This window comes from Galeopterus variegatus, unplaced genomic scaffold, assembly GCF_000696425.1.
Source record: "Galeopterus variegatus unplaced genomic scaffold, G_variegatus-3.0.2 Scaffold10631, whole genome shotgun sequence".
Lineage (NCBI taxonomy): Eukaryota > Metazoa > Chordata > Mammalia > Dermoptera > Cynocephalidae > Galeopterus > Galeopterus variegatus.
The window spans coordinates 30148-39340 of NW_007736742.1; the positions used below are offsets into that span (position 1 = coordinate 30148).

Here is a 9193-nt window from a genome sequence, read left to right on the forward strand (position 1 = left end):
ATCAAGGATATCGGCCTGTAGTTTTCTTTTTTGGTTATATCTTTACCTGGTTTTGGTATCAGGATGATGTTTGCTTCATAGAATGAGTTTGGGAGAATGGCCTCTGTTTCAATCTTTTGGAATAGTTTGTAAAGAATCAGTGTTAATTCCTCTTTGAATGTTTGGTAAAATTCTGCTGTGAATCCATCTCGTCCTGGGCTTTTCTTTGTTGGGAGCCTTCTGATAACAGCTTCAAACTCCTTTATTGTTATTGGTCTGTTTAGATTTTCTACGTCTTCATGGCTCAGTTTTGGGAGCTTGTGTGTGTCCAGAAATTTATCCATTTCCTCCAGATTTTCAAATTTGTTGGCGTATAGGGCTGACCCTGTGGCGCACTTGGGAGAGTGCCAATTTCGTATGGCTATGTCAGTGACTGCCCAGTTGGCCACTAGTGCCTTGTGTGTGTGGTTGCCTCGGGTCTTGGGCTTCTTCGGGGAGCCACCTCTCTGGTCAGCTTGGACTCTGCTGGGCTGCTGGATCACAGGGCAGTACCACAGGGTGTGTGGTCTCTGCTGAGCTTCCACCTCCCATGCTGAACTTCTCCCTGTTCCATGTGCTCTGGCCCGGGCTGCTGGGATGTGCCGAGGCACTGCAGAGCGTGTGGTCTCTGTAGACTTCCCCTTCCCCCACAGGATGTCTCCCTGCTCTGTGCATGCTAGGCCGGGCTTGGGATGGAGCCGGGTTGCAGCGGTGAAGCCTACCTGCTGCTGGATCATGAGGCGGCGGCCCCCTCTCAGGGTGTGTGGACTCTATGGAGCTTCTATCTCCCTTGCCGAACGTCTCCCCACTCTGTGGACGTATTGGGATGGGCTGGGAATGGAGCTGGGTGGCGGCGGTGAAGCCTCTCTGCCGGATCATGCGATGGCGGCCCCGCAGGGCATGTGGTCTCCGCAGAGCTTCTGCCTCTCCCACCGGACGTCTCCCCATTTCATATGCACTTGATGTTATGTTTTTATAGTTTAAATCGGTTGATTTGTGGGAGAGAGTGACATTAGGGACCGTCTATTCCACCATCTTGACTGGAAGTCAGCAGTAGAGTTTCTGAGGCTGGGAAGACCAAAGTCCACCTGGTGGTGGCAACAGTGACCCAGGGGTCTCACATTGCAAGACGGTGGAAGCAGAGACAGCAGAGCAAGTGAGTGAGTGAGCGTGAAAGTGTATTTAATAAAATTCTTACATCCATTCCTGATAAACCTCTCTGTCTTAGTCAGTTCAGGCTGCTATGACAAAATTCCACAGACTGGTTGGCTTAAACATTTATTGCCTCACAGTTCTGGAGGCAGGAAGTCTGAAATCAGGGTGCTAAGGGCTGGCTGGTTGGCCCAGTTGGTTAGAGCATAGCCTGTTACACCAAGGTCAAGTGTTTGGATCGGCCAAAATATAAAATGAAATCAGGGTGCTAGCATGGTCAGGTTCTGGTGAGGGCCTTCTTCCTGGGCTGTAGATAGCTGCTTTCTCTCATGTTTGCTCACATGGCCTCTCTCCGGTGTGTGTTCAGTGTGTAATCATGAGAGAGAAGTCTTTTTTCTTCCTCTTCTAAGGACACTAATCCACCATTAGCGCCCCACCCTCATGAACTGATCTAATCACCTCCCAGAGGACCCATCTCCAGATACCATCACCTTTGTGGTTAGGTCTTCATCATATGAATTTGAACATTCAGTTCAAAACAACCTCTTAATAAATATTTAGGGGTAGTTCTCCATCTTAATAAGTAAGTTCCAAAAGGCCATCTCCAGTAGGGGGGATAACCTGGAAGGTCAACGGATGGCGCGGTAGAGCCCATATGAAAACATCCAGAGTCAGGATGTATTTAATGTTAAAACACTAGAAGCATTTCCAATAAAATCAGATACAAGAGAGTGCCTGATATTACCACTATTATTGAATATTGTTCCTGAAGTTCTTGCCAAGGCAATTAGATAAGGACTGAATTAAAATGTGTAATTAATAGGATGTTGCAAAACTCATTATTTACAGACTATATAATTGCATATGTTAAAGAGAAGAAACACCCTAAAACTAGTAGAAAAATAAGAGCTTGTTTATAAAAATTAATAATAAAAAGCAATATCTAATTAGAAATAACTCCTGGTTAAAAATATAACGAGAATTTCTAGGCCAAGATGGTAGATTGGGCACATTCTAAAACACTACATTTCGTGTTTACTATATAGAAATACTAGACTTTTTTTTAATATTTGAGAATTAAAATATTTTAAGAATACACGTTTCAAAGTCAATAAAAAAGACTCCACAGGTGTCAGATACATTGAGCAGGAGCTGAAATAATACAACCCATGAGAGGACCAGAGGCAATTACAGGTTCTAGGGGCTTGGGTTAAAATACTCACAGGCCTGACATTTGATGGGGAGCTAGAATTGGACTACCTATTTTAAGGCGTGGCCAAGATTAAGCTGCCCATTTACAAATGGGAATCTGAGTGTCCTTCCACTAGCCCAAGTTCTCAGCTAGAAGACAGAGTTATCCCTCCCAGACTGGAACCATGACATTGGAATACTGAGCCTCTATTTTCAAGGTGGCAAAATCCAAGCCAACCCACTAACATAAATTTAAAAATTATCTGGAATCAGTGAGCCCAGAATAAGACCTGGGCAGAGGCGACTGAGGACCTAATCCAAATGGAGACCTCCACAATCCAAGTCACTTGAGGGAAAAGGTCTTGCACAAGAATTGTAAAGCACAGGAGGAAGGCTGATACCATTGAGAACATACTTATATGAATGAACTAATCCCCGAGGAAGTAAAGACACTAGAGCAATCTAAAAGAGTTAAAATCAATATATTTAAGATTTGCAAATAGCACCATAGAGCACAAATAAGAGGTGATTGTGCCAGCATCACTTGGGCCAGTAAGGCTTCCGGCCTTAGCCACTTGCCGTGCTGGGATCTGTTCTCCCCCACAGTCCCCTAGCTGAGGTCCCTGTGGGCCCCCTTCCACAGCCCCAACTCCCCCATCCACTTCATGTGATTTCTCCTCTGGGATCCTTGGATGTCAGGGCACCACAGTCCACTCCAATGAATATCTAATAGAGGGGTTGTGGAAGGGCCTCAACCCATTCCTCCCTAGAAGTTCCCTTGTTTCTTTAAGTCATTCTGCCGCCTCCATCCAGAGCTCAGCATAGTGAGGGATATCAGGAAGGGGCAGCAACCTCACTGGGGACAGAAAAAGGCCTTTTACACCCTTCCCTCATACCTCCCATTTCCATGGTGACCTACTTCTACATTTGTTGTTAAATTCCAACTCAACAGTCATCCCTTACATTTTGTACATAAATCCAAATACCACTCAGTACAAATAATACTGTTTACATGCGCTTATTTGAGTACACATTTCTGAGTACCAGGAATTAAGAAAATTCATTTTAATGTTCTAGAAAAACACTGGATAGTAAACCTACTGCTTAAAAGCTAAGAAGCAAAGAGTGCATTGCAAAGTCAATAAGAAATGATATGGTACTATCTGCTGACTTGGCGGAGCCCCAGCTGTGCTCCCAGGACGGGCATAATGAATCAGCTCTGCAAGATGAGCCCAAGTCCATTGTGCTGGGAGCTCCTTCCACCCCTTGTAACCAACCTGTGGTTAGACAAAGCCAGTGTCCATTTGAATCGCACTGAACTGGGTTCTTTCTGCTGGAAAATGGTCTCCTTTCTTTCATTCCATCCCGAGATGTCCAGTGCTCCCTCATAAGATTTGAGTGCCGCTGGGCCCGCTTGACCATTCCCGCGTTCATTAGCATTCACCCCTGCCAGGCCTGCTCCTTTCCCTAACAAGCAGCAGGTTTGGAAACGTTACCAGTGTCCTCACCTGCAACTCCCTCTTCAGGCAAACACAGGAGTAGAACGGACTGTCTCTGCTGTGACACTTTACTTTGAGCTAATCTGATTTTAGTTTCTTGCTGTGGCTCCATGAAATGGAATCAAGGCCAGGCAGGGAGGTGGATGGAGAGGGGCAGACCCACGGGGAAGTAGGGAGAGGACTACATTGTCTCATGGGTCAGGGACAAAGTCACTGCCCAAGAAAATTAGGTACTCCCCCAAACATCCCATACATTTAGATTTTTTTTTTTCCATGTGGAATTTGGAGAACTAAGATAGGGAGTGCAGGCAAGAGCTTGGACTTTCCATTTTCAAGGATCTACTTGACAAGCACTTAAGCTTGTCAAGGAAATTGATAGCTTGTCACTGGCCTTTTGGTGGGGCCAACTGACTCTCACCTGCCATCTCAGCAACTTGCCAGGTTCGGGACAGTCCTGACCTCAGACAGCAATGAAGAAGCCCTGGCCAGTATTCTGCTTCCATAAGGGACTGTCAATATTCCAGGGCTCACCAGTGTGGCCTTTCAATCACTAAATGCCTGTCTCCTGCCTGGCCTTAAACATACTGAAAAAGGCTGTACTATCTTAGGCACTACTTAGCCTTGGGGCTCAGAGACTTCCTGGACGAGGTGACAGCTAACTGCTAAGTGGAAGAAATTTTCAGATGAGGATGGGAAGATGGGCCTTGCTGGTATTAGGAACAGTATATGGGCCAGGCAGAGGAAAGAGAACATAGCCCACTCAGAGAACTGCCAGTCCAGAGAGGGTGGATGAGCACATGTAACGAAGGAAGAGAGAAACTGTCTACATTTGCTTTAAGATCTTTGTTGCCTTGACTTAATTATTAAACTTGTTTTGGTGGTCTCTTGGGCACATACAATTTTTTAAAATTAAAATTTCCCTAATTAGAATATAAATTCTTGAATGGCAGAGAGTATATCTTTTTTCCCAGCTGAGCCCTATTTTTAGTCTGGAAAGGGGGTTAGCCACGTCCAACTTTGGAAGCAGATACATAGGCATGAACAGATAACGATTAATTTCCCTAAAGACCCATAAGCTTTCTGCCTGTGGTGCATCCGGGCTTTGCTCTGACCAGAGGCTTCTGCTTCTAAGCCCTTGGCAGAGGTGAGAGGGGCTCTGGGGCTAGAGAGGTGTGTGGCAGGAGCTTGCTGGGTCCCCCTGACCCTGTAACCCAGCAAGCATCTTGCTTTCCAGATGGGAGCTTCTTGCATTAAGTTGTTGCTGTGTTAGTTTTCAGACAATTTGCTAGCAGAATTCAGACTTTTTCAAACAATAGATTTGGGGGGAGTCCACATATTCTCAGGAACAATTTAATTGTGTGTTTTAATTTGGAAAAGATGAGAAATAGCTTACTGTAAGCCTATTCTAGGTCACTGCCTCTCAGTGTCAGAGCTGCTCCGTCTTGGCTGGCTGGGGAAAGGAAGGCTTTCCTTTGCTTTCAAGAGATAAATGCCCTGGGAGAACTGGGTCTCTGAAATGCACCTAAAATTCAAAACAGCCTGTTCCAGGGTGGTTAGGACCACAATCAAGCCGTGAGCAACTATTAAATTCCAGCAAAATTTATAGTTGTATAAAAGCTTTAAGTTCAAGGAGTTTAAAAATGCACAATGCTTGCCACAATTAACTTCATATCAAGACATTTTATAACAATTTTTTTCCTAAAAGAAGGCAGATCAGCAAGGTCTTTGAGAAGGCCTGCATCGTTGCTGCTGGGACACCCCTTTGGCTTCCAACCCTAGTCTGGGTCGTCACTCCGCCTGGCCACCTGCCGCATCCGTGTCATTTGCTACCCTCACCACACCCTGCACCTGCGCCCGCGCATCGTCTGCACGCGCACCCCACACAGGTCCGGGCGCAGCAAGAGGTGGGCGCATGGCCCACGTGATTTGTGCGCCCCGGAGACTGCCGCTTCCACGACTCTCCTGCTTTTCAGCCTCTCCTCGTGGCTGAGGTGGTGGACTGTCCGTGATCATCTGCATCACACGCAACTGAGCTTCTTATCAAAACATGTTTTGGTTGGCGCCCCCTACTGTTCTACGAAGTTAAAAGACCGGAAAACTCTGCCTCTCTCGCTCCAATTTGCATTAATTTTGTTTGAATCCTGCGTTGAATGAAGGGAAATATTGCAGCAGATCCCATTATTAACTGTTCATGGACACTCCAGCTTTTACCAAATGAACAGTACTTGGATAATAAAGAGATTTTAGAAAATCATCTATTGGGGGCCGGCCCGTGGCTCACTCAGGAGAGTGTGGTGCTGACAACACCAAGTCAAGGATTAAGAGCCCCTTACCGGTCATCTTTAAAAAAAAGAAGAAAAAAAAAAAAAAAGAAAATCATCCATTGGAAAAAAGAAAAAAAAAAAAAAAGAAAATCATCCATTGGAAAAAAGAAAAAAAAAAAAAAAGAAAATCATCCATTGGAAAAAAGAAAAAAAAAAAAAAAGAAAATCATCCATTGGAAAAAAGAAAAAAAAAAAAAAAGAAAATCATCCATTGGAAAAAAGAAAAAAAAAAAAAAAGAAAATCATCCATTGGAAAAAAGAAAAAAAAAAAAAAAGAAAATCATCCATTGGAAAAAAGAAAAAAAAAAAAAAAGAAAATCATCCATTGGAAAAAAGAAAAAAAAAAAAAAAGAAAATCATCCATTGGAAAAAAGACAAGAAATCATGAAGGCAAGAAATTTCATAATTAGCGATGTACCACTGCTATCTCTATAGTGTTCTCTTGAATGTTCAAAGTATAAATACATTTATCCCAAGATCTGTAGTGCGCAGGCTACTTGGTTTGATTAGTTAGAGCACAGCCTTATAACACCAGCCTCAAGGGTTTGAATCCCTGCACTGGCCAGCCACAAAAGATAAAACAATAAAACCTGTTGTGTAGTAGGAGACGTGGGATGCACTGCTCCTTCAGAAGTTGGCCCATCTGAAGAAGTCCTGATGGATATTGAAGATCAATTAGAATCGCTTGAAAATTAAGCCTTGTGCAAGTTACAGTTGAGTTTTTCTAACTTCAAATATATTATCGAGCACTGTTGCTTATTTTGGTCTCTAAACTTACTGTATTCCATAACTGTTGGGAAAATAGAATAATTTAATCAGGCCCCCTCACCTTAGGTCAGGTTGGAGTGGTGTGGTGCATTCTTTGTAAGCAAATTGTGTGGGTGGAGTTAGTGCGCACGCTCGGCTCTGCCGCTTGGCTGGCATCTGCCTTGGGTGTCTGTGCTGCATGGCCATGCTCTCCAAAGTACGGTTTCAAGGACCTGTTCGCCAGTTACCTAGCTCATAGACCTGTGTGTGAGGGGTCTGGTGACCCAGCCTGGGATGTGAAGGGTTTGTGGCCTGGTCTGTGAACTGGCTTGAGGGGTCTGTGAGCTCCAGACCCAGCCCTAGCTCGACAATTGGCCCAGTTGGTGCAGGATTATGAGCAGGTAAAAGAGCTCAACACACAACTATAAAGTCTTTATCAAGAAAAAAATTTTGGGCCGGCTGATGACTCACTTGGGAGAGTGTGGTGCTGATAACACCAAGACCACAGGTTTGGATCCCTATATAGGGATGGCCTGTTAGCTCACTTGGAGAACGTGCTGCTGACAACACCAAGTCAAGGGTTAAGATCCCCTTACCAGTCATCTTAAAAAAAAAAAATTTCACAAGGGTTTCCACTTCGGAATTTTGTTATCATTTCAAAAGCGTAAATAAGACATTCTATTGCCATTATTCCTCTAACTGTTCAATGTATTAACACTTTCCTGGTGTGCTTAGGAGGCTGAATGAGTTCCTTAGAATTTCTGCTGGCATAATTTAAGGGTGTCATGATTAGGTGGTGAACAGTAGATAGAGACAAACTTAAGTGATAATTGCTTTTTTTTTTTTTTTGCTGTCTTTAGCTTTGATGATTGCTGTGGGTTAAATGTGTCCCTCAGAATTCATGATTGGAAACTTCATCTTCATTGCAACAGTGTTAAGAAGGTGGGAAATCCAATTATGGTAATTGAAAGGTGGAGTCCCTTTAAGAGGTGATTAGACTGAGGATTGCACCACCCTAAACGCATAAACCCATAGATGGTTTAATGGGTGGTGACAGGCGAGGTTCTCATGGCTGTAAAAGGAGAGCAAGTGAGGCGGTAAGCTCTGTCTTGCTCAGCCATTCGCCACGGTACCTGCATTGAAGAAAGCCCTCACCAGATGTGTTCGCTGGACTTCAGACTTTCCAGCCTCTGAACTGTAAGAAATAAATTTCACTTCTTTGTAAATTACCCAGTTTCAGGTACTCTGTCTTAAGCAACAGAAATGGACTCATACAATAATAAAAAATAAAAAAACAATTCCATTTAAAACCAGAAAGAAGGAAGAGGAGAGAAAGGAGGGAGCAGAGCCACAGAAGGAGAAGTCAGGCAGCAACTTACCCATGCCAGAGAAGCCACGGGGTAGGAAATTCACCAGTTCGAGGTTCCAAGGTTTTTGTATTTCCTTTGAAGAACTTAAGCTGATACATTTTGTGGCTTTGCTATCATGGGCCGAAATATTCTTTTATGTTTTTGTTTACCTTGGGATGGAAGGGGCAGCAAATCTATGTGGCTCCTCGAAAGACTTGGTTTGTATCTTTTTTATGGAGTCTTATTTTTCCCCTTAAATTTTAACTACCTCCTTCATCATCCTGCCTGATGTCTTTCTCATTTAATTCTGTTTTTTATAACCTTAAAAATGTTTAAACTTATAAAAAATAATTTTGTTTTGTAAATCTACCACATAAGTCTTTGAGCACAGCTTTGATCTTAACATTCCCCCAAACAAAACCCTTCAAAGCTCCCTGGTTCCAGTAAATCAGATAGACTCATTCCTAATTCTGGAGCAACAAATGGAAGCCCACCCGCCCTCCCGAAATAGTCAAAAACTAAACCCAGTAAACTACTACAAATATGCCTTCATGAGGACCCAGAGTGCCAGATTTTAAGAGTTTTCAGACCCCTTGGAGTTCCATAATGGAATATGGAGACAGGGGGACAGCCATCTCAGTCTACAGCCCATCTCCTTCTCTTTCTACTCCCTGCTCATTCTCACATTTGTAGGGTTCTGGTACACACAAGTGGATGTCCAGACTTGTCCACACCTCTCCCAAAGCAGCCACACTCAAAACAGTCACTCCTTGGCCACCCTTAGGGCCCAAAGGATGTGCACACCAGGGGTCTATCCTCAGAAGGTGACATGGGTAACAGGTGCTGGAAAGCCCTAGAAGTGGGTTCCAGACTGTTTGGAAATACTGGGAACTTGGCTAGGAAAAGGGGTGGG

At 44.0% G+C, this 9193-nt stretch overlaps 1 pseudogene; it reads right to left on the reverse strand.

Moving 5' to 3' along the window:
• Positions 1–4285, reverse strand: part of LOC103610126 — an 8538-nt pseudogene extending 4253 nt beyond the window's left edge.
• Positions 4286–9193: the final 4908 nt, after the last annotated feature.